The sequence below is a fragment of the Sciurus vulgaris genome (genome assembly GCF_902686455.1).
Source record: "Sciurus vulgaris genome assembly, chromosome: 3".
NCBI lineage: Eukaryota > Metazoa > Chordata > Mammalia > Rodentia > Sciuridae > Sciurus > Sciurus vulgaris.
In genome coordinates, this window is record NC_136463.1 from 145158458 (window position 1) to 145184744 (window position 26287).

General features: G+C 38.6%; 1 long non-coding RNA gene across 2 annotated transcripts; it reads left to right on the plus strand.

The window, feature by feature from the left end:
* Positions 1-26287, plus strand: LOC306656966. Of its 2 annotated transcripts, XR_013762684.1 has the most exons (5): positions 1-1290; positions 4139-4240; positions 5385-5438; positions 5658-5767; positions 26109-26287. It is a non-coding gene; the product is annotated as an uncharacterized lncRNA (long non-coding RNA). The 2 variants fall into 2 exon arrangements; XR_013762685.1 differs by lacking the exon at positions 5385-5438.

The following is a 26287-nucleotide window of genomic DNA, read 5'->3' on the forward strand; positions in this document are numbered from 1 at the left end:
TGAGTTGTGGGTTGGGAAGATGTAAAGTATTCCCTGGCTTCAGTACCCGTAATCTCTCAGATGCTTCATAAATGCACAAGATGCTCCCTGGGCTGGGTTTTTAAATCTCTGAATTAGCTGAAACAGTTGTAAAATCACATGGAGTCAGACAGTTTACAATCAACTGCAAATCAAAAGAGGCTCCTATATGTTGTTTCTTCTAGCAGGCTTGGGGAATACACTGAACTTGCAAAATGTGCTTCTGAGATCCCATGAACAAAGTCTACCTGCTATTACAACCTCCTGCCTTCCTGACCCTTATTTTCCCTTCTTACCCCCAGATTAGAGGTAGGTAAAATTCTCAGTGCCAGGAGCTTCTAGGTGGCTTTTAATACAGGCTTTGAGGGCTCATTGAGCACACCTGCTCTGTGTTCCTCGTTAGATCCTACACCTACCCAGTCCTGACATCAGAACTGATTTCTGTCAGCTCTAATGTGCCTGAAAAAATTCTTTCAAGGCAGTTTCCTCTTCTAACACATCCCCGGGGAATTTCCCCTAGAGGGTGTGAGGCAACATTAGATTGTGACTATGATAAGATATTCCCATGTTGGAAGAGTTTTGTATGAAAAGCAGCACATTACATCTGTTGTTTTCCTTATTTAGGGTCTATTTCACACTGAATGATACTGGAACACAACCCAGGACTCTGTCTTGACTCCCCTGCAGTCTTGTACTTCCTCCTCAATGACAGCAGATCCCGAACACTTAGTGACATATGGTAGTCTATGTGTGAAGTGTGCTGAGTGCAGTACATTTGCTTTCTGACTCTGGAGTGTTGTGTTTCATTTTGGGTATCAGATTTCTTAAAGGGGTATTGAAAAACTGGAATTCAGCCACCGGAAATCTTCCTGGAACAAGGTGGGAGGAAACAATTGCATTCGTGTCTGTGTAACTAGTACCTGCATAGAAGAGGGCTAAAAGAGTAAGAGGCAGACAATGCCATTAGAAATTTAAAAATCACTGGAGGTGTTCAGCCTAAAGGGATCAACTATTATTGTTGTTGTTATTACTATTATTGTTATTATTGGAGGAGGGCTGAAAGGTGTCAGGTGAAAATGCAAATGATTTCTTCTTTTTGCTTGTAGTTCTTCCAATCAGCAGAACTAGAGTCAATATGTGAGATTCAAGGGCAAACAGATTTTTATTCAACATAAAGATCATTCTGCTTATTAGAACTGTGCAACGATGAAATATATATATATGTAAGCAAAAACTACAAGATCTTGAGGAGAGAGCAAATTCCTGCACTGAGTAAGTAGTTGAGCCAGACCTGTGGAGATTCTTTCCAATTCAAATTCCTATAATTTAATTTCCTCTTTTTTTTTTTTTTTAAAGTGCTGAGGATCTAAGCCAGGGTCTCACACATGCTGGGCAAATGCTCTACCACTGGGCTATACACCCAGCTACTACAATTTTCTAAATTAGGAGTTTCTTGTTCAGTTTTACATTTGGACAGGGGATTGATAGAGGCTTGAAAGATCTCTTTCTCTCTTTCCTTTTTTTTCTTTTTACATCCCTTAATAGGATAATATAATTGAGTCAGCTGAACTATTGCATGGTCTTAACAAAGTTGTGTTAAATCCACTTTTTCTTAATTTTTTTCCTCTTTGGAGTACATAATACTATACGATGGAAAGCTTACAACATGAGCTAAGTATTCACGGATCCTCTTTGTAGTCTGACCAACTTGCAAAGACCTAACTGAGCTTTGGCATTCTGTTACCTTATTGCTTTGGAGCTAACCCGCGGATTTTGCCTATCTCATATCCATTCCTGTTTTCCTCTGATAACGGCACTCTCGTTTTTCTTTGGAGAGACCATGCTTCTCCCATTGCATGCCACCTTGGTGATTCCCTCTATGGAGAATCCTTGTATGTGTCAGGCTGAGCTATAAGGATCCGGCGAAACTTGGCCAACCCTGTTCTCCCTTGGAATTTGAATGTTGAGTACTATGACACGAGGATAGGGAAAAGTTGGAGCTGATTGTTTCCCAACAGCCTTGCAAAGAGAATGCCCTTTAGTTCATGTTTCCTAGACTCAATTGCAGATGGCAAATTGATCTCACAAGTTGTGTGTTTATGTAACCATATTGCTTGATTGTTGGTCGAGAGGAGTTTCTATCAAGATTTGGAATGTGTGGCCTTGTATATTTTCAGTGAGAAGGGAAAATGATATGTATGCAGTTTGTACAATTAAGCATCTCTTGGGGAGATATTTCCGTGGGCTCATTTAACTAGAGGCCTTAGGGTGTGAGAATTCCTGCTTCCTGTGGTGTTGGAAAGTTAAGGTCAAATGCTGGATGTGTTTCAAGTTCTGAGACAATACCATGCGATCTCAAAGCTGGTGTTTGTGTGTGCGTGCATATGTGTGTGTACAGAACTGGGGAGGAAAGGCAGGCTCTAAAACTCTGCTTTGAAAGATGCCAAAACATTGAGCGGCATATTTGTACGAGAAAGATCTGTGTGTTTGGATGGAACCTGCCTCTTTGGTAAACACAGGGTGCAGACAGGCCTGCCTCCTCTTGCCCTGCTTTTGAACTTTTGTTCACATGAGCAATTTCCCTCACCTTGGCTGTTGAACTTCCCTTTGTAGTGAAATTCACAAGTACTGTGAGCTGGCAAGAAAACGATGGAAAGAAAGGGTGTGTTGGACTAGATTGCATTTTTTCCTGAACACTGAAATATCAGGATGTATGGAACATGAGTCATCATTTTCTGTTGGAAACTTTTATGACCTTTACAGAGCAGGCCAAATTCCTCCCAAGCTGTGCTTCTTCACACCCCAGTGCATGACAGTAAAAGGGCAAATTGGAGGGAGGCAGAAACATATTCCTATTTTTTCTTGCAATCTGTTACACATTATTGTTCTTCTGACACACTTTGCTTCACATGACGGTACTAATGGAGGAAACTAAGGTCAAGTGTGAGAGAGACTTACCTGGTCTGCCTAGCAGGACTTTTGAAACCCTGCTAGAATTAGAAGAGTGGAGAAAGAATGAGAGTTTTGCTGAGGAATTAGGCAAATAACAGTTCCTGAAGGAAGAAGACTGCACTCAAAATTGTGAATCCTAGCCACCCAGCAAGCTTGAATTGGATGACATATCAGAACAAAAAAGGCAAAGGCATTGCAACAGTGTTCAGGCCAGGAGCCATTCTGAAGAGGTCTCTCTACTACCATGTCAGCTCTGAGGGCATCATGGTATTGACCAATGATGTCAATAGGGAAGAACTTTAACAATCAAGGAAAATCAATGTTGCATACACCATATACCATGAATGGGGGTGGGGAATGGGGTAAGGAAGCAGACTGGGAAACTGGGACATATCCTTGGAAAATGAACAACTTTTAAGTACCTGGTCATTGGAAACTTTGGCCAAAGAAGAATCCAGTTGTGTCAGCCCTCTCACCTCCCCATCTTTCTAAAATCATTTAGAATTGTGAAAGTCTATATAGAGAATTTTTCTTATTTAAAACCGACACCTCTAAGGCTTCTGACTGCTTTTTATCTTTACAAATTTTAATACTAATCTTTCTTAACTGGATTACACACTGCTTTATTAAAAGTCTTTGTTATGATAACACACATTTACATTTTTCTATTTATTGTTGGATGCTTGGATGTCACTTCTTATAGCTGCTGCTCCTGCTTCTAATAGACTCTTCCCATCTCTAATTTGTTACCTCTAAATAGCAATGGCTAAAAATTCAACATGGCTAAGCTTGGAAATTTATTTATATTGATGATATATTCTTTGAAGGAGGCAGAAAAAACTCTCTGAAGTCAAGTGCATGAACTTCAGTGAATGGGTTTGGTGACATGCATTTCTGCTTTCTGGAGACCTTTAGAAATGCTTCTCCAAGGCCTTTTCTTGTCCATCTTTGGTTCTCAGTGGTGTCCTAGACATTTGAAGTTACCAGATAAGTGACCCTCAGATAAGTAAAGAGTCATTGGACTGACTGTTTTTCAAAGGTTAGAAAACGAATCAAATATATCTATCTCCCAATTGGGAGCTGGGATCAGCTGCAGAGTAGCTGGAGAAATCATTTAAATTCAACAGCTTAATCGTTATTCCCATGTGAACTTTTTGTATGAATGCAGAGCCCTTCACAGTGAAGACGTCTGTGTCAACGGGCGAAGGAGACTAGACAGCTCCTGAAGATGCTGCACACTGGGGACAGGCCAGATGTGCAGTGTTCAGAGGTGAGAGACGAAATGGAGAACAGCCTTCTGCAGAGGGCAGTGAGGGACTCTCGCTTTTTAATTGAGCTATATGTAAAACCATGAATGACCTGTTCTTTGGAACTGAGTTTATCAAGAACGCATATGCCCTGTAAAACTTAGATCATCTTGTAGGTGGGAGGAAGTGTCCCCCCCACCCCAACACTTTTATTTTAGAACAAGAAATCTAAGCTTAGAATAAGATTCTGTGTCCTTGGATGAGCTGGCATGAGAATCCAGAGCCTGTGACTCCAAATCCAGCAGTATTTTTTCTATATCATAATGCTTTCAAAGTGTGAAATGGTGTGAAGGCAACCAAAAGTTTTCTACTGGGAGCAAACCTATTGTTATTTTCTGGAAGGAAAACTCCTGATGTATTGGGTGGTTTTCATATTCAAACAAAAGATGGCAATTGATCATGTATGGAGTAATGGCCAAATGATTCAGAAAAGTTGTTTTTATCTTTTCTATCTATCAGTAGATGGCAGGAGATACCATCAAATCAAGATATAAAAAAGGACACAAATGATGGAATTTAGTCATTGTTCCTTTGTATTATCTAGAAAAATTGGCATCCAGGGTACTTAGTATTCTGTTATGTTGACACCTGGGGAGAGACTCTTTTTGAATATATATCTGGGTTTACTTATTTGCTTCCCTATTAATCTTCAAAATTACAGTTGGTTTAAAACAATAGTGAAATGTTGGAACTAAATTCACTCTCTTTTGAAGAGACACCTGGAGAAATGATTCATCACTCATGTTGCTAAGATTAATTGGGCATTATAATTGTGTTAAGTGGATTTGCACACCATGGAAGAAACCAGGAGCTTTTCCTACTTTCTTCTTATCCCCCCGCCCCTTTTCTTCAAGTAGAGAAGTGAAACTAGAGCTAGCTAAGTTCAGTGTGGGTCAGGGCAATCCAGCACCATAAATGGCTTCATTCAAGATTAATGCAGAGAAAGCACTACAGTTAAAGCGATACTACATAAACACAAGGATATTTTCGACAAGCCTTAATTGACTCTGTCACCATAAGCTGATATTTCCCTACCCAACAGAGGTCATTTTCATCAAGATTGAATTTGATTCTACTTGTTTTTTTTTTTTTTTTTGTTAAGTACAGAACTCTTTTAGAAGTACTGGCCACATGTTTCTCTAATTTGAAGATTATAAAGAGGTAAAGTACCTGTGGAATTTCAAGAATTGAAATTTTCAAGTCCTCAAGTGTGTTGTTCCCTTTTTATCCTCTTGTTACCACTTAGTATGATACGAAGCATTTGAATCAGCTACTTCGTTTTTTAACTCTTTCGTTCAATTGTGTCTTAGTTTTGGGAGAATTTGTGAGATAAAAAGATCATTTAATCTATGTACGGATTTTATTCTTTTTCTTTTTTAGACAACAGCTGAACCGGGAGCCATCGAAGGTGGGGAAGGCTAACTGCGAGAGCAGTGACACGGGAATCAGGTCCGACATCAGCCCCAAGGGACGCCAGTCAAGGTGACATGGTGTGTGGGGTTGCCAGCTGGGGGCCGAGTGCTACTGAAGGCGTTTCATCCCTGAAGACACAAGTGGAACTGAACTTGCTTGCACATGAACCCTACTACTTTTCCCCGTAAAATTTTGCACTGGGAAAAGTCTTTCACTCAAAACACATCATTTTCCCCTTTTAAAAAAATCCAAACTGTCGCTTGTACCAAAATATCCTATCAAAGAATACAAGAAACAACCTCCTCAGACCGTGTGCGATGCAAACTGAAATCCCCACCCTCAGCAAGGATCCGTGGTGCTGAGCTCAGCACGGTGTTGTCACACTCTTGGAGATGCTCCTCGGGGTCAGGGTCTAGGACCTCCAGGTGTGGGAGATCAGGAAGAACCAAGCAGTTCTGCCATGGGCAGAGTGTAGCCTATCCACCCTTGTTTCAGTGTGCTGTAAATCTACTACTTTTATTTATTTTATTGTTCAGTGATACCCTCTCATACTTAAAAGTGATGAAAAATTACATGGTCACCCTATTCATTGATTATTTTCTTCTTACTTCCCTTTCAAAAGACGCTTCTGTTTTGTTTGCACCATTGTCTAAGTTTAATTGCTAAAGATACATGTTGCTATTCTTCTCTGTCTAAACGTATTTACAGCAAAGAATATTATAAATTCTTTTACATAATAAATTATACAAATGATTGATTAACGCTTAAGTACTATCCTTCCTAAATGTATGTCCATTTTAATAGAAAACAAACTTTTACATCCAAAGAAATTAATCTCTAATCAGATAATTGTTGAGAAGGATTTGAGATGTTATCCTACTTGCAAGCTATTGAAGGAGTTAAAATTTAAGTGCCCATAATTAAAGCACAGAATCTGTAGTCTAGCAAATGAACTTAGGAAAAGAAACAAAGAGGGACAGGCTTGAGGCCTGAACATACCTTAACAAGCCTAAAATAAGACTGCCAAAACATCAAAATCTAACTGGCCATGGAGGATAAACAATCTCCACAAGGCCGTGGACCATCTGGTGTCACCCACTTTTCCCCTTCTTCCCTTTTCTTTAAGGTTAACTTGACCGCCTGCTAACCAAAATAAACTGCCCTACCACATTGCTGGAATGTCAATTTGCACGTACTACTTGCTGAATCAATGTAGTCATGTGCCCGCTTATGTTTGAATCAGCCAATTATGTGTACCCATGCCAAACTCCCTAACTTTTCCTATATAAACCCCTGACTTCTGAGCCTCGTGGTCAACTCCTCTATCTCCTGCGTGAGATACGTGTTGGCCCGGAGCTCCGTTATTAAAGTGCCTCGTGCTTTTGCATCAAGCCGGTCTCTCGTGCTTCCTGGAGCGCGCCATCCTGAGACTCGAGTAAGGGTCTTCCTTTTGGGGGGTCCTACACTATCAAGTTCGCCTGTCACATTTTCATGAATGTTAGCAGAAGATATGAGACTTTATTACAGTGATATTAATAGCCAGATATTTGTTCTAATTCTCCCAGTAATGTGCAAAGAGCCAGATGTTATGGGTGGAAGGAGAAGGAATCCAGAACTTAGTGAACTTGAATCTTTTATCATGGGCAATAAGTACGTTTACCCTTTGCTTTGGAACGAGACACTATATATTCCAAATGGGTTCATTAAATAAGCATAGAATAAAGGACAAGAAGAAACACAAGAGACCTTTAGAGATTTGTCTCCCGACTACAATTGTAGGATCAATAGAAGAATGGAAGAGGTTATTGTGAGAATTTGTTCTTGGTGAATTTTAAGTCTTTCTAGAGGCAATCATGTACTTTGTTTATGCAGGGTCTGACTCTCAATTTTCCAAATAATCCCAGGAAATCATCTACGTATTTTTCTATCAATAAATGTGTAATTAATATCTTGGTTTTATTTTTTTGCTGGCAATAAGGGAAATACACACTCATTATAAAAAATGGGGGAAGTATAAAGAAAAATACAAAAACCATAATTTCATCACTCAGGTAGTCTTTGTTAAAATATTGGCTTTTCCAATTATGTATTATTTTTCATATAAATTGAGATAATTTTATATACTCATGTATCTTGGTAGTTTTTCTTTTTTACATATTGAAAGCATTATTTTAAATTCATGTATTATTTTAAAGTACATATTATTTTAAATCTTGAATTGTTCCTTTAAATTATGATTTTTAAATTATCACAATATTCTATCTTTAATATGTCACTTTAAAAACTATTCCTTCAGTGTTAGAAAATTTGATACTTAATATCATAAAGATGAACCTTCTGGTATATAAATGACTTTTGGTGCCTTTGACTAGATTCCTATAAGAAAGATTATTGAGTTGAAGTATCTAATTTGATTGTGAAGTTCTTTTCTCTATTACCAGACTGCTTTCAAGAAAGATCACACCAGTTTATACATATGGCATAATTTTGGAGATTGCTTTTCTCCTCACATCTTCATTACAACTGAATGTTTTAAGTTTAGAAATAAGATAGTTGAAAAAATATTTTTAGAACTTAAGATTCTTTGATTATTAATTAGTAAGAAAAAAATATGTTTGTCTCTTGGTATATGGAGGAATTTGGTTTCAGGACCCTTGTGGTCTGAAAGTTGGTTTCAGGACCAAAAATCTGCCAATGCACAAATACCTTAAATAAAATGGTGTGGTATATCATACAACCTTTCACATTCTCTCATATAGCTTACATCATCTCAAGATTACTTACAATGCTAATTCAATGTAAATGCTCTGTAAATAGTTGGCATATTGTATGATTTAAAGAATAATGACAAGGAAAAAAGATCTGCACCTGTTAATTAGAAAAAAAAATTTTTTTCTGTCTGAGGTTGGTTGTATCCATGGATGCCGAACATTTGGATGGGGAGTGGCAACTGTACTTTTCTATGTGTCAATTCATCATTTGTATTTGATTTTATTTTAAATATTTTTTTTAGATGTTGACAGACCTTTATTTCATTCATTTATTTGTATGTGGTGCTGAGAATGGAACCCAGGGCCTCACACATGCTAGGCAAGCGCTCTACCACTGAGTCACAACCACAGCCCCTGTATTTGATTTTTTAGAATCAGTTCATGTTCTTTCCTCATTATTTTAATGTTTTAGTATTTTTCTTACCAAAGAAAAAGCTTTCTAAAAACCTTCCATTTAATATTTTGTGTACTAGAATTTTTAAAACTATATCCCCAACACATTGTTTATTATATGTTCAGAAATTAAAATAAAAATAAGAATTAATTGAATAAAAATTATGTAGTAAAATTATCTCATAATGTAACTAACCATGATACTTATACTTCCCTACCATATTTCTTAGATGTTTTATAATTTTTTAATTACTTAATTTTTAAACATTTTTATATTCAATTTTTAAATATGTATATCAAAATGTATTTTGATATTTGATCCAGCGAAAACATCTCTCCCTCCAAACAGCAAATGGCCCCAATGGTCCCAACAGTGAGATTATTCCATATGGAGCTGTGGTACTTTCTTGGTAGTACACTAATTAGACTGTTGATAAAATGTCGTACTTGAAGTGTATTCCTCTGTCTCTTCCTAAGTTTGTTACTGAACAAGTCTTGCTTTGGATTTCAGCTATAACTTATGCTCATCTCTTAAGCACTGGTATAGACATACTAGAAATATTGAATTTTACGTATTGATAAGAACAAGTAAAGAATAGTATTTACTATAACTCCAACACATGCTCCAAAATTTTAACAAAAAATATTTTCTGAAACTCAAGAAGATGTTTAAGTGATCAAACATTATCATAATTAGTTTTCTATCCTACATTTTAAAACATTTTTAACTTGTTGACTTTGGGGGACGATCTTTTAGACATGGCTACAGTGGCTTAATATTGATGTAACTGGCTTTAATAATGAGTTGCCACCCATATAGGGAAGAAGGTTGCTTTTTGAGTAGCATGGTATGCTTTTTTGTGATAGTGATAGAAGTCGGAAGGATTTCCTTAGGAAACATCCTATGTTCTGGGCTGTGGTATTGGCAGAGAGGAACAGAGAAATAGGGAAGGACTGAACTTCTTACTTTTTCTTTTCTCCCCTCCAGAGCCAGACAATAAAACGCAAGGCTTGGTTTCATGTAAAATCAATGGGGGTGAGTTATTTTGACAGAAATTTGCCATCCTTCACTGATCATGTGGTACTGCAGATAATAAATATTTTAAGCCAGTACATTACAGGTGATTTATTAGGCAGTATGAAATAATGAAAACAATACAAAGGTCTAGAGATGGGAATACTCAGACTGGTGAAATGGAAGGTCTATGTAAATGCTGGCTACTTCCTAGGGCTTCACCACAACAGATCAGTAGAGGAGAACATGGTTGCTAGGTAGGGTGTACGTTTTCATTTCTTTTTAGATCGTCTTCCTCATAATTTCCTACAGAAGTTTCTTTTTCTTCTGAAAGGAAAAAAAAAAAATTAGAAAGACTTTTTGTTGTTGTTGTAAGTCTGGCATATAATTTTGAACCCATTTCATCTCTATTTCTTTCTAAATTTAGACAAGCATCTCTAAGTTCATATAGGGTTCAAGAGGATCAATGCCAAAATTGCCTTCTAGGCAGAATACAGAGATACCAGGGTCTGTGAAACTCATTTCCAATGAACGCCAGTCATTCTTTCTTTTAAATCTAGTGGATCTCCAGCTACCGAGGTCCATGTTGGAGAAAGACAAATGCTTGAGAGATTGTTGGGATAGAAGAGCTGCATTATATTCTGACCACGAGGAACCTTAGGGAGATCAGTCAGTATCATGAGAACTAGATCTTTAAACTTAATACATTTCTAAAATATATTGAAAGAGATGATTTGAATAGTTTCCCTGCCACGTGCAGAGTGGAGCCTTTGCAGGGGTTTAGTTGAGATGTTGGGTCACGAGTTTCATGTTAAGAAGACAAGTAGGGTGCTCCATATACCTGAGAGAGTTTTTCTGTGTAGTTGGAAGTGATACAGTATAGAGTCACCTGGGCTCTAGACCCAGGTTCTTGGAGTCCTATCCTGGTCCTGCTACTCTGCTTGAAACTTTGTGTAAGCCCCTTGTCCTCTATTTTAGTTTCTCCATCCATGAGCATTATTAGGATTCAATGAGCTAATCTGTGTAACGTGCTGGAGAGTGACGGGCACATACTAAGACTATGATATCAGTGTTCAATAAATAAGCTTTTTGTGAAAGGTCTGAGGGCAGGGAAGGAAGAATCAGGCACAGTGATTCTCCAGAAGCCTAAACAAGCCTGAAATGGAAGATTCGGGGCTGAGAAAATAGAAAAATTGGTCTTTGGGGCAACTCTGCCAGCCATGACCAGAGTTTATATTCCCTTCACAAAGCAATATGAATTCTATAATAATCTGAGTGAAGTGACCTGCTTGTGTGTGCAGCATGTGGTAAGGAAGAGGACACCAAGCTGAGGACCAGTGAGCGGAAGACTTGGGAGGCCGTCTCTTTTGGGCTTCCTTTGGAACCCCTGAATGGGCGTGCATTTTTAAGATATCTCAGATTCCTTTTGAAAGTAGGCAGTAAAGTACTTTTAGTGAAGTTTAAAAGAATCCCAAGTAATAAATAAATAAAGGCTAGTAAGTCCCAGGCAAAGATAACACTGGGATGAAGAGGAGGTGGACTGAAGGATGCTGGGCAATACTAGTAGACTGCACACTGACTGAACGTGGGGCTACAGTACTCGGCTCAAGGAAAGGGAGCTATAGACGAAATAACAGTAATGGCAAAGGCGTGGGGATTCTGAATACATGGAAACACAGACTGTGCTTTAACTAGAGATGGTTTTAAAAAAAGGAGTCAATATGGGCTTGGAGAGAACATGAGCAAGATTTTAATGTCAGGATGGCTTTGACTCTTGCAGCAAACATCCCCAGATGCTGTGACTACAGTCCATCAGGGAAAAGGAACCATTGGTGGAAATTTTGTTTTCCATGATAACTCTTGGGAGCAGTGAAAATATGTTTTAAAATCAAATTTGGAAATTTCCTCAAAGCCGCTTCTTCTAAGACAAATGAGCCTCTTACAAGATGTCTGGTTAAATAAAATAATGGATGTGAAAGGCTTTGCAAACCATTAACGTGCTATATAAATGGAAGGTGTTATCATCATGTACTGTGTGTTAAAAACATGCAGTAAAAAGAGATTATTTTTGTGGACTAAATAGTCAAATATGGGCTGCATGACAGCACTGTGAAGTAGAGTCATAATTGATGGATGACTGTGCCCAGAAAGGTTGATTAATGTGTGGATGCTAACCTGGAAGAATACTGCTGGTTCAATGCTACAGGTTTTTTTTTTTTTTTTTAATTTTGTTTTCTTTCTTTGCCCTTTTCTTGTGCAAACTATATTTCAGGATATTGAAACATACTTATCAATTTAACAGTAACATTAGTATGGATAAGTTAGCTGAAATATATCAACCTTAAGAAGTATCTTGCTATATGAGTAAGTTAAGTTTCAGGTAGGCTAGTAACTTGCCCACCTATTTAACAAACAAAGTACTCACACTTGCATGTAAGACTGATCGGAGCTTTATAGAAATGTTAGCACCTACTCCTCATACCAATATTAAGGCACTGATACTATCATTATTTTCATTGCATAGCTTAGAAATTGAGGCACAGGGAAGATAAGCAACCTTCCAAATTCACACAGCTAGCAACCAGACTCCAGCAGAGGCATTCTGACTGGGTAATCCAAGCCTCTGGCCGAAGTCTCAGGCTTCTCTGCTCCATGCTGTGCTTCCTTCAATGATGTGCTCAAGCTCGCACAGCCAGATCTGAGGTGATCCTGCCCTCTCCTGACACCCTGGGAACCAGAGCATCTTTGAGGTTTCAAAGGAAGCAGTGAGCATCTCTGATTCAGTTGATGTTCTTTTGACCTACTTTGGAGCATCCATGCCTGAAGGCATCTTTTGCGGTGCACCAATTCAATCCCAGACTCTTAAATTCTTGTCAATGGTTCTTTGTGCCAGACAGCATTCCCTCCTGCATAAAATACATCCTTATTCTCATTACATCTCCCCATAAAACTTTCATCAATTTGAAAATTGTAAAATGCATTCCTTTTTATGCAGACATTTAATTTATGTATGGTTAAATGACAATTGAGCAATATATCCTCCTGCATACCCAAATACCATCCCAACTCTGCAATTTGAAAATAAATTGATGATCTTAAAATTGTCATAGATTTTAAGAAGATGGAATCTTCACAACCTTACTTTAGAGATGTTTATCTGCAAAGCAAACTATAGGACACGCTTTGGCTTGCTCAGCAGATTCTACTTAGAAGAGGTTTGAGATAGAACCACCAACTTAGCCAATCTGACTCAAAATCATCTTCGGAAAAAATAGTGGGCTCTTTCCTAATGTGCATGGATAAAGCTGGAACTTTCAACCTCTCAGCCTCTCAACCTCTCACTTTCAGAAACACCAAAGTTTAAAATATAAAGGTGTTGTTTTTGCTTCACACCCAAATGTCAGAGCTAGATAGTCTGATTTCTCTTGATTGGCTCCAGGTGATGTTAAGTGGAATGCAGGAAATTATCAAAATCAATCTATCTTCAAAGGCTTTCTTTTAAATTACAGGATCTGAATCAAAATGTAAAATAACTTTCCTATTCTAAGTTCTCTTCCATGATTTTTCATAGCTCTCACTCTATGAATGAGCAAGTAAAATTGGCAAAATAGCATGTTTTTTTCTTTTTTTTTTTCCTCTCTAGAAAGGTGATTGTTAGATCCTCAGTATTTTCCAAAGTATTAAAAATCTGCCTCTTGCTTCCTGGATTTCTAAGGATTTAATTACCATCTTTTTGAACGGTTAAGAAAGAAAATTTCTCCACATCAATAAATCAGCACAGTGACTTACATATTAACAATAAAATGCAGAGTATGAATCATAACTAAAGAATGCCACTATCACTGGGAACAGTAATGCACAGCCAACCATAGTCATCAAAAAGTCAAAATATTAAAATAGTACCACTAAAAAAAAAAAAAAAATAGTACCACTAGAGAACTTTCATGCATGGGAGCAAGGATCCTGGTTAAAACCCAAAGCTAGTAGAAACTGGCATATTCTAGAAAGCAAAACAAAATACAGAGTAATCATAAATATAAAGCTGAAGATATTGTTTAGTGTTCTGCTACAAAATATATGGTTGGAAGACAGACAGCCTTGACTTTTATGGGGAACTTATTAGAAATGCAGAATCTAGGCCACACCCTAAACCTGCTGAACCACAATCTAGTTTTTTGCAAGATCTTTAGGTGATTCATATGTACATTAAAATTTGAAAAGCACTGCTTTAAAGTATTTTTGTGAATGGAATTATGTGGACAACATCACATACAAAGAGTAATGGTCACCCTTGTTTTGCAATGGGGCCATCATATCATAGTGGGAAAAAGTCTCATTCTATTGCTCTGAAAAGATAATGACTTGTAGAGAATTATTTTTCCTGGAGGAGGAGAAGCAGCTATGGGGCAATGGCAGCTCATCACTTTCAGTAACAACAAATGCCAACTTGACCTGCATTGTTATTTCTGACACATCATCTTGCATTTCTCACCACATTATGCTGGTGAATTCTTTTCCTTCTTTATTTTTTATTTTTGGGTCAGAGAAGGAAACTGACCTGGAGGTTGCTGCAGGCATTTGGAAATATGGTCTTCCCTGTCTATTTCATTCTATCTGCTGTGTCTGCTACAGCAGTTCTTTCCTGGGTGATTTTAAAAGCTTATCAATCATGTGACTGTTGAGATACCCAAGCCATCGAGCAAGCACCTCTCCCATGACATGATAACTTGTGTTAATAATAAAATTAAACTGTGATAGGAGATGTAGAAAAATAGAAATCAGAGTGGTGCCCTAGGGGGAGTGAAGGAGAGGGTGAAGGAGCCAGGACTATGGGAGAAACGCCATGTCCCTAAGTCATGCGGAAGGAAGTGGAGCAAACAGACCTTGACACAGTGTTAGTGATGGGGAAGAGACGATCATCAGTCACTCCCTGCTCCTTCTTGGTTGCCTGAAAGAATGGACAAGGCTTGCTAGCATACATTTCCATATCTCTCGTCTCAGAGAAGGTTTATGCTGTGTTTTGATCAGGAAAGAAAATAAGACGTGGCTGTTGGACACAAAGAACACGCTACTGTTTTTAACAGTTCACATTAGAGGAGAAGAGGAGTACAATTGTCTCTTTAAACTGGGGCCAGTGAAGCTGTGAACTGAGAGAACTGGAGTCCCAAAACCTTGATGAGGAAACGCACTGGTACAGTGTCTCTGATGCTATTGGTCGAATTAGTTGAAACACCAGGGCAATTACATTCTTATCTAGTGCAGTGAGGCTGATGTTACAGCTGGAACTTCTGAGTAATACTAGCTAACTTCACTATTCATACAATGTGAATGATATGATTGTGTGCCAGGGTCAAATGAACTCACAACTGTGTGAGCTGCACTTATAAAAATAAAGATAGAAATGTTTGGCCAATTCAGACCAGGACTAGACACACTTTGAAAACTGTTTCACACCTTCTCTTGCCCTGGTGATATTCACATTCAGAATATTCTCCTCATTCATGCCAATGTCCTCTGTGGCCACACTTTTCTCATCCATACTGGTTTTTCTAATTCCATCCTTAGCATCTCCTATTAGTTCTCTGCACCACAGTCATTGTGCTCCTCCCAAGACATAAGACAGGTCTTGTCACTCCTCAGCTCTGCACTCTCCCTGTCTTTTCATCCCGAGGCTCTGAAGATGTGGCCTGCCACCCCTCACATCCCAGGCCTCCTTTCTCATATCCCTCTCCTTGCCTAGGGCCAGCTGTCCTGGCCTTCTCTTTTCTCAACTGCGTTAGACATGTCTTTCCACAGAGTCTCTGCCTAGATTACAATTCCCCAAGATAGATAATTTACCCTTCACTTACTTTGTGTCTGCTCAATAGTTGTCTTATCAAAGAAAGTTCCCTGAACACCTTCTGTAATCTCTGATCTCTAATACTTGTATAATTAAAAACCCCATCCGAGGGGGCTGGGACTGGAGCTCAGTAGCTTAGTGCCTGCCTAGTGCGTGTGAGGCACTGGGTTCGATCCTTAGCACCACATAAAAACAAACAAATAAAATAAAGGCATGCTGTCCATCTACAACTACAAGAAAAAAAAAATTAAAACAAAAACAAGAGCAAAAACCATCTGGGGCATAGCTCGTTATCTTTGTACATGTATTCCCAGCTGGAATACAACCCTAGGGGGATGGAGATCGTTTGTGTCTTGTTCAGTCCTCTCTCCCCAGTGCCCAGAAGAGTGCCAGAACGGTACTAAGACGATCCCTCATTTTCAATGCCTGTCTGTGTGTCTGGTACTCTGCTGGCTTCTCACCCTGCAGAGCTCACAAGCCCTTTCCACCTTCCCATTTCTGTGTGAATTTTTTCCTCTGACTGGAGTGCCCATGTGCTGCCTCAGATCTGCATGTTCAAGTCCAAACTTTTCTTCAAGTTTCACGTTCTCTAGGAAACCTTCCCTTGTTCTGTTCTCACAGCTGAAAGTGTCTCTTCATTTCCCCAGCAGTGTCTGTGCCCTTCATATGTCTGACCTATAGGACAACGATTCATCTTCATGAACAGGGAGCTATAAAAGGTGAGGCCATGTCTGATTTATCTTTACTCCAGCTCCCCACCATCTCCAACTGTACTTATTGCTTTATATGTGGACAGTATTCAATGCATATTTGGTCAATAAATATTGCAGATTTATTCTGACATTGTTGATTTCATGGTGTGGTACCTGGATAAGAAATGGTAGTAGAGCGCTTTCATAATTTGCAGTTTCTGCTTTTCTAAAAATTGCTCTTGGTGTTTTGTGTGTGATGGGGGAGGAGTAGAAAAAAAATTCACTTTTGGGCGTGCTCATTTTGCTTCATTTTAATAGGTGCTGAAAAAGAAAACATTCATTAAAAAAGATAAAATGCCAGTTGTCTTACCCAGTTGTCTCTCTCCCAGGCTGGGTTAGTAACTAGGGAAGAGTTTCCTATTCCTGGAATTCTGTTAGCATCTCTCATCACCCGAGAAAACATTTTCCTGACCTTTCTGATGACATTCTTCCCTATATCCTAGTAGGGGGAATCAAGAGCAGGGAACAACTATGCTTAGAAAGACAACTGTTTAAAACCTGATTTTCTTTAGCCTGGATTTTCAACTCCAAACTGTCAAGATTCTGCTTTAGAAGTTGGCAGTCTCCTTCTCTGTGGCACTGCTGGTTTAATTGGGTAAGTTTTGCTGTGGTGACATTAGGGCTCATTAGGCTTTCTCTTATCAGTGGTGTAAGCTGTGAGATTTCAACCAAGCAGAGGGTTTAGATTCTAAATGAGAAATATAGATTAGCATTTTGCATAATGAAATAATGGACTTCAGTGTTACCTTTCTAGTGACAAAAGCAGGAACTTAAATCCATTGTAGGGTTCCTTGTTTAATCAATAAATAAACTAGAGACACAGAAGATTTATTTCTTCTGAGGCAACAAACACTATCATTTTTCTTAATTATCCTCAGGTTTGCCTTTCCTGCTTTCAGATTCTTTGCAAGTGAAAAGCTCTCTACATTATGAAAAGGACATCAAAATCTCATGCTGTCTTTTCTCTTTCTCTCTTACATATGAAGGGTTTGGCTTTTTTGCTACAATACCTTCATTTCTTAATGAAAACCAATAAGGTCAGGGGTTTCTCAAGGTTGTCCAGGCTACCTTAGCAGCCAGAGGTTCCAGCTGAGGAGGAGAAATATCAAGGCAGCTGTAGAAGAGAAAACAAATAGTTTGAACTTTGGATCCACAGATGGTTATGCCTGCCAACTGTTATGAGCCAATGAATATCTGGCCTATCATTTGTCATATTTATTGCAGTACATAATGCTGTAATTTCTCATGGCATGGTTATTTATCTTGCTGTGTTCTCTGAACAGCTAAAATTGCAGCCATGTTGGAGCATATGTATACCTTTCGGGTTTCATCTTTAAATAGCAGCCCTGCAAATTGGCACAGGCCTGCCCTCCAAGAACTGGGTTTATGAATGCTGTAAAAGCAACTAGTTAGAAGATTATGGAAAATGCTCACAACAATTGAAACTATGGTCCTATTCTTGCTCCTATGTACTTAGATGCAGAGATTAAATAGAACAGAGACTCTCCACTACAGTTTACTCCTTTTTAGAGGTACCAAGGTGTCTTCCTGAAGTGGTGGCTTTGGCGGTGATGCATGCCATACCTAGGGGCCTCTCTGGAGGATTCAAAGATTCCTCTAACTTTGTTGTAGAAAAGGGGCTTTGGAAAAGAGACAGGTTGACAGTGGCAGGGAGAAGGCATGAGGTACTCCATCATTGGTTCTTGACAGCAGTCATGGGGGCACTGCCACATCAAAAGGAGCAGCAGGAACACCTGTCTTTACTGGCACCCCCACGATTGGCAATGGTGAGTCAGTATAGAGGCTACATGATGCTTGATGACAGATGGTGTGACTCACAGGTGGGCAGAGACTCTTCAGGGTACTATTGCTCACATGATACATCTCAGCATCCCTGATGAATCACTGGGTCCAAGTGGGGCTTGGACTTGGGGCAAATTTTAGTGCACACTGGAGCCTCTATGAATGGCAGATGTGAAAATGTAGGTGCCTCCCATCCATACTGGATTAGCTGCATCCCATTCCTGAGGTGTGAAAACTCACACTTTGTTATAGCTCACTCTATTTTTTTATGACAAAGGAAATGTCAACCACTCAGACTGCAGAGGACAGGCAACCTCTGGTCTCAGTTCAGTCATGGGTGTATCTCACAATAACTTTAATCAGAAATGCTAACAATCGTTATTTCTAAGTGTCCCAAGATATCTCTCCTCCTTCTGTCCCTTCAAAGCAGTGTAATGGCCATATGGTGTTCAGCAGAAGAGAGAACAGAGCATAATGTCATTCTCATTATTATTAGGGCTAAAGTCTGAAGGTTAAGACATCAAAGTCCTTCACCCCTGGCTTAAATATGTAGTCCATATTAAGGAAGGGATGTCAGCTCTCTTCTGTGTCCCTCTCACTTCCTTTCTGTTCCTATGTTCTGCTCTGTCTCAGGACTATGCAAAAACAAGACTCTAATAGGCAAGATAACTCAGGAGAAAAAGAATGCTCTAAAAATGTAACTCTGAAGGTCTGATTCTGAATTGTTTTCTGTTCTCATGAGAAATAAGAAGAGTGGTTTTTCTGAAGGCTATATGGCTGGGTGAGGATCAACCACATGGGTTGTCTCAAGTTAGTAAGGTTGTGCTCAGAAAAAAGAAGAATGAGCGGATGACCTAGTATAAACACGAAATTCATGCAGGAACCTTCATGAAGAAAGTCAGAAATGTTGAGACTCAGAAAGAATGAGACTTCTGAAAAATACCAAAGAGGACAAGAAGCTTTAAAGTCATCGTCAGCGCTTAGGGTGTGGAATGGCAGTCTAAGGTCCATGGACAGTGATAAAAAAGTTACTGTTTCCAATTCTCTTTTACATCTGTCTCCCAGATTAGGCAGAATGCCTTTTGAGACTAGGGAGGGTAGAAGAATGATTGGTTAGATAACTGAAAGGCCAAAATATGTAAGATGATCATCAAAGAACAGTGTTCAGATTTTCAGGTCTAAACACTTACATCTTAGATCCTAGGGAGACGGGAATCACTGGACAGCCCTTGAGAGAATAGTGACCACAGGGCGAATGCTAGCAACTCCAAACTGAGTAAGTGTCCCCATTTTAAGGAAGGAATGTATATTACTATGCAACTGGCTTATGTACATTAAAAAAGGAAGCAAACTTGGCATGGTGGCACATGTCTACAGTCCCAGTAACTCAGAAGTCTGAGGCAGGAGGATCTCGAGTTAGAAGTCAACCTCAGCAAATTATCAAGACCCTCAACAACTTAGTGAGACTGTCTCAAAAAAATAAAAATGAGGATATATCTCAATGGTAAAGCACTTCTATACCAATAAATAAATACATAAACAAATAAATAAAATAAAAATAAAAAAGGAAGTAAGTTTGAAATAGGTACTGCAGTCATGTGTTTCAGTCAGTTTTTTCACTGCTGTGACTAAAAGACCCGACCAGAACAACTGTAGAGGAGGAAAACTCTATCTGGGGGCTCACAGTTTCAGAGGTCTCAGTCTATAGATAGTGGCTCCATTCCTCAGGGCTCAAGGTGAGGCAGAACATCATGGCAGAAAAGTATGGTGAAGGGAAGCAGTTCACATCATGATCAGTAAGCAGAAAGAGACTCTAGTATCCAGATACAAAATATATACCCAACCACACCCCCAGTGACCACCTCCTCCAGCCATATCCTACCCACCTTCAGGTGCCTCTCACTTTATCCTGTCAAGGAATTAATTATCTAATTGAGTTAAGGTTCTTATAACTCAATAATTTCTCTTCCAAACCTTCTTGAATTGTCTCACACATGAGATTTGGGGGACATATCATATGCAAACCATAACATCATGGGAAAAGGTCAGAGAGCTAAGGGACTATAGCAGAGAGGCAAAGATAGAACTGAATAGTTCAATGTGTTAGTGAGATCAGTATGGAAGGTAACACGCGTGGACTTCATTACGGGCCATCTGTGCACCAAAAACAAAAATCCTCTACACAGAACATCTTGGATTGTTGTTTTAGGTTTTGGTGACATTGGAGAGGTGAGATTTATGGTTCTCCTGAAATCCCTCCAAGGAGGTCTCTTCTACCCAACCAAACAGAGCCAAACCTCAGAAGTGCCTTTTAGGACAAGGTGTCTGCTCTTTGTCCTTCCTTCCTTTCATCATCTCTCACAATGCAACTTGAATCGATTAGTTTGTTAGAAGGGTTGTTTTACTTGGGATGAAATTGTGAAAGGTTTGCCTGTTGGAAAAATTACTGAAAGAAGATTTGATACATATTTGCTTTCCGATGACCCTGGGCAAGGGAATGGCTCTGATCCTTAGTTCTCTCATCTTGAAAATAAGGACAATAGCTAGGCAGCAGCTGGAGTGCTCTCTCTCCAGACTCCGGACTCATTCCCTTGATTTCCTTGCTATTTTCTTGGACTTTCCATTAATTTTATTTTTGGTCTGTTATTAAGCGTATTTTATCAGATTCACAGGCATTTTGTTTCTTGACTACTTTAAATAAACAGCAAACTCTCTTAAATCATTGAAATGTGAAAAGAAATGAAAATACAGCAGAAATTCAATCAGAGCAAGTTAGGTCTAGTTGCCTGCTGTTTATACCATTGTAAATAATCTCAAGGTGCCCTTCTGCTTGCTGAGCTTCCGTACAGCCGTTTATGCCCCATGCAGTATGGTTGAAAGACACTGACTGTAAAGGGATGCAGGGTCTAGCAGGAGCTTTGCCACTAATTAGCAGTGTGACTTTGGACAAATCCTTTTACATCTTGGCACTGTTTCCTCATCGGCACAGTAAATGGGTTGACCTATATGATCTCCTAGGTCCCTTCCAATGCCAGAATTTTTAAAAGCCAATGATTTCAAGCCAAAAACTGTATTATGGAATGAGGTGACGGTTTGTATAAGTGCAAGTTGATTAGGGAAATGGCATAGAATTTATTTTTTAAATTGGCTTTCACAATAATGAATCATGGAATAAAAATACAGAAAAGAGAGATACATTTAATGCAAGTGTTCAGGGAAGCACAGCATATTTTAAACAATGGTTGAAAATAACCTTTCATACTTTGCCCTTTTATTTTTCCTAATGGATGGTATAAAATGGGTACTCGGGCTGAATAGTGGCTTTCATTCAATTTTAAGTCACCCCAACAGGTTGTGTACTGCTGCTTTCCACCTTAGCTGACATTGCAGGATGTAGCACAATGCAGAATGAAGAGTTAGAAATGTGACATGGCATGTCAGAGACAATGCATGCCTTTTGCAGATCAGTTATCATTTAAAGGTTGGTATTTAGAACCATCCTTAGATAATTCAATATCTGTGTCTCTGGTAGGGAGGATGTCAACCTGAGTTAACTTTTTTGCTTATCAGATATGATGGGACAAGATGACATTAAAATGGTCAAAAGAAATCATCCAGAATGCATATTTTTTAAAAAGTCAAGCAAGTTTTTGAGGAGCTTAGGTATTGCTTGGTGTGATTTCCTGCAATCATGGAACTCAAAGAATAAATGATAAATTGTCACAGATAGTTGTCCAGGACAAACCCTGATGTCTTCTATTGTTCTCCTTTTCACCAGTACATCACTTTCTCCTATGACATCACAGACATCCAAATTTAATTAGAAAATTTCCTTTCTTGTAAAGGGAAAAGTGTTTCAATGTGCCTGGGGCTTACACATGTATTTGTAAGACTCACTAATCTATGAGTGCAGTGGAGGCTCATGGTCAGTGCTGCCCTAAAATTTTCAGCCTCTCACTGATATCTGCACAAGCTATATTGTGTGCCCTAAAACAGCCATTCCAGAGATTCCCAGTACACTTGTGACAAGGCCAGTAGGCTGTTGTATGGCTGCTCTACTTTACCAGTCAGTCCTGAAGGGCACATGAGGCCTCATTTCACTTTGTCTTGGAATCTTTTAGGGTATATAAACATGTTACTGTTGGTGATTCTATCCATAAGTACTTTCATGAAAAAGGTCATTGAGAGTCCTCTCTTTACTTGGAACACTTTTCCTGGGCTCCAGGTAAGCATCCAGAGAGAGTGACTGAGAAGAGGTTGGTGCAGCTCAGCTTGGGTTCTTTTTAGGCAACCAGGGCTATTTTTTTTTTTTTTTTTTTTTGGTGGTGGTGGGGAGGCAGTCATTTTCATTCTCTTAGTATGACTTTTTCTGGAAAGTTCTTCATCCCCTGAAACAAATAAGTTTCCATCAGGTCTTCCTTATCAGTTTTCCTGAAATCTTCAGACAGCATTTTATGAAAGGTAGTGACAATATAGGTCCCAATTGGTAGCCCTGATGCTGTTCATTCAAAAGACATTTCCTGAGCATATTTTATGTGTGATAGGCTTTCTTCTTTATTTCTCCCTTCTCTAAACATTTTCCTCCTCTTGAAGATTGGTTTGAATTGAAGAATCGGCATGTAGGACTCCTCTTAACAAAGACCATGAAGTCATTTTCAAATAAAACATAATTAGTAGAGAAGGAATATACTTCTGGAATATGGGTTTTTCCTCCAGTCAGTGCTTTTATATACACAGAAGACTATTGATTGTGAAGCAACTTCGATTTAATTGGCTAATTAGATAGCTTCGTAGGGAGATAGAAATAACTAGAAAAGTACAGAAATATTCAAACTCTCAAGAAAAAAACTAATGAATAATAATTGATAATCTAACTTTCTCCTTAATGTTTGAGTAGATGTATATTTATACAGGAGAATCATGAATTGGTTGTTTTAAAATTATCTAGTTCTTGTTTTTTTTTTTTTTTTTTTTTTTTTTGCTACCAGGGATTGAACCCAGGGGCATTTAACCACTGAGTAACATCCCAGTTCTTTTATATATTTTATTTGGAGACAGGGTCTCACTAAGTTGCTGAGGCTGGCTTTGAACTTGTGATCCTCCTGCCTTAGCCTCCTGAGTTGCTGGGATTATAGGCGTGTGCCACCACACCTGACTAGCATTTTTATTGATATCTTAGAATTTGTATTTTATTTTACTTTTGGTACCAAGGGTTGAACACAAGGGCACTTAACCACCAAGATACATGCCCAGTGCTTCTTAGTATTTTATTTAGAGACAGGGTCTCACAAAATTATTTAGCACATCATTAAGTTGCTGAGTCTGACTTTGAACTTGCCATCCTCCAGCCTCAGTCTGCCACACCACTGGGATTATAGGCTTGTACCACTTCACCTGGCTTTATATTTTAGAGTCTGGACATTGTTATTCTTAGTAATCTTAATATATGTTTTGGTATAAAATTATTCTATTACGTTGCAGATAATCCTATTTTGTATGAATGGAGTATGAGACAATATTTACTCCTGCATGTATGCTGCTACTTAAATTACTAGCATTTTAAAAGAAGTTTGTATTCATAGCCTCTCCTAAATTGCATATTAACATTAGTGGTCTCCAATGTTGATAGAAATGGCTAGGCACTGACATGTTTATATAATTGTTTATACAACATTCTCAATTTCATACAAATCAAACCAACACTGAGATTTCATCTCACTCCAGTTAGCATGGCAATCATCAACAATACAAATAATCATAAATTCTGATGAGGATGTGGGGGAAAAGGTACACATATACTTTGTTGATGGAACTGAAAATTATACAAGTGCTTTGAAAAGCAGTATGCAGATTCCTCAGAAGATAGGTTTGGAACCACTGTATAACCCTGTTATTCTACCTCTTGATATTTATCCTAAAGAACTTAGCATACTATAGTGATATAGACACATCAATGCTCATAACAGTGTACTTCGCAACAGTCAAATTATGGAACTAAACTTGGTGTCTGTCAATGGATGAATGAATAAAGAAAATGTGGTATATATACACAAAGGAATTTTATTGAGACATAAAGAAGAATGAAATAGCCAGGTGTGGTGGTGGCACATGCCTGTAATCCCAGTGACTCTGAAGATCGAGGCAGGAGGATCTCAAGTTCAAGGCCAGGATCAGCAACTCAGTGAGGCCCTGAGCAACTTAGTGAGAACCTGTCTCAAAATACCAAATAGGAAAAGGCTCAGGATTGGGATGTAGCTCAGTAGTAAAGTGCCCCAGGTTCAATTCTCAGTACAAAAAAAAAAAAAAAAAAAAAAAAAAAAAAATCAAGTTCTGTCATTTGCTCTGCTGATAAATAGATGAAATTGAAGAATATCATGCTAAGTGACAACATAAGACAGACTCAGAAAGTCAAAGGTGAAATATTTTCTTGAATATGCAGAAGCTAGAGAGAAATAAGAAATTTAGAGTGGGAAATCCCATGATGATGGCCAGAAGAGTAGAGTACAGGTGGGAAATTGAGGGGAAGAGAGAAGAGATGGGAAAAGGGAGGAACTGTGGAAAAAAATTGAACAAATTATGCTACACGTGTGAATATATAATGGTGAATTCCACTTTTGTGTATATTTATAAAGCATCCATTTAAAAAAAAACCAAATAAATAAAAGGGGACTTAGTAGAGTAGAAGAAGGGGAGAAGGAGAAGGACAGAGGAGAGGGAAAGTAGAAGTATTAGGGTTTGAAATGGTACAAATTATATTGCATGCATATATGACTATGTCAAAATGAACCCCACTATTATGTATAACTATAATACACTAATAAAAAATTAAATATTTTTAAATCCATATTATTTGTGTCCCTGCAACATATGGTAGTTCTTTATACGAATTGCAAAATATTGCTGCCCTTCATGTTTGGAAATGGTATTACTAACAAACATGTGTAGGGTTGTATCTACCAGATCAATATGAGATCAATAGTTCACTGCACACAAAGTGGAAAATACTATAGTCATTATTGACAGAGTCTCCCATTGTTTGTAGCTATGTCTTAAAGTTGGGGCTTCCATGTACAAATCAGGATATGGACTCAAATAATCAATCCAGAAATAGTCTAATTGACTATACATGTACACACAATACCTTGGTTTTTCATTTCATCAAGACTTTGTTTTAAACTATGTACTGGTTCTGATTGCTTAGAGTTGTGTGGTCAGCCTAAAGTGGGCATCTCCCTTATTTATTCTCTCTGTTCTGTTTCTGTCTGGCTCTTTGATCTGCTTTGTTCATCTACTGTATTTCAACACATCCAAACTAATCAATTATGTTGAGTTGCACTACCTTTCTGCATCCTGGGCCCACACTTTTGACAATACGTACTGAGGTCTGGTATGAACAATCACTATGCACATTCATTGGTCAGGCTCTGAGCTGGGATTCAGAGGTGAATAAGGCTCTTGCCCTTCAGTGAAAGAGAGTAAACTGCATCTACTGATTTCGCCTGCCCTTGCACATTTCTCTCTATCTCTCTCTTTTTTTTTTTTTTTTTTTTTTTTTTTTTTGCATAATAGTTAATACTTACAAAACACCAGATTTCAGCATATAGTAACATACTTTCACCTATTTAATTCTTTTAACAAGTCTATAATAGGGATAGTGTTATAAGTTCCATTTTATGGATGAGGACACTGAAGCCCAGAGAGAATGAGAAATTCACCTGGAAACACACAACTAGCAAACCATGAAGGGAGACTTGAATCTGAATAGCCATCACCCGAGTCTGAGTCTGTGCTGGGCCCAATATTGGCTTATGTTTATTTTGGGAAAATTTCCATTCTCATTGACAGAACCACACTGGGATGACCGATCGATGCCAGAGAGGGCAGTCCTGACCCAGACTATGAGGGAAATGGAATTGTGAGCAGAGAGACTGGATGTCTGGAAATAATAGCTTGAGGCCATTCATCTGAAAGGTAGTACCCTGAGAGATCATTCATTTATATCTGCTGTCACAACATCTGGAGCT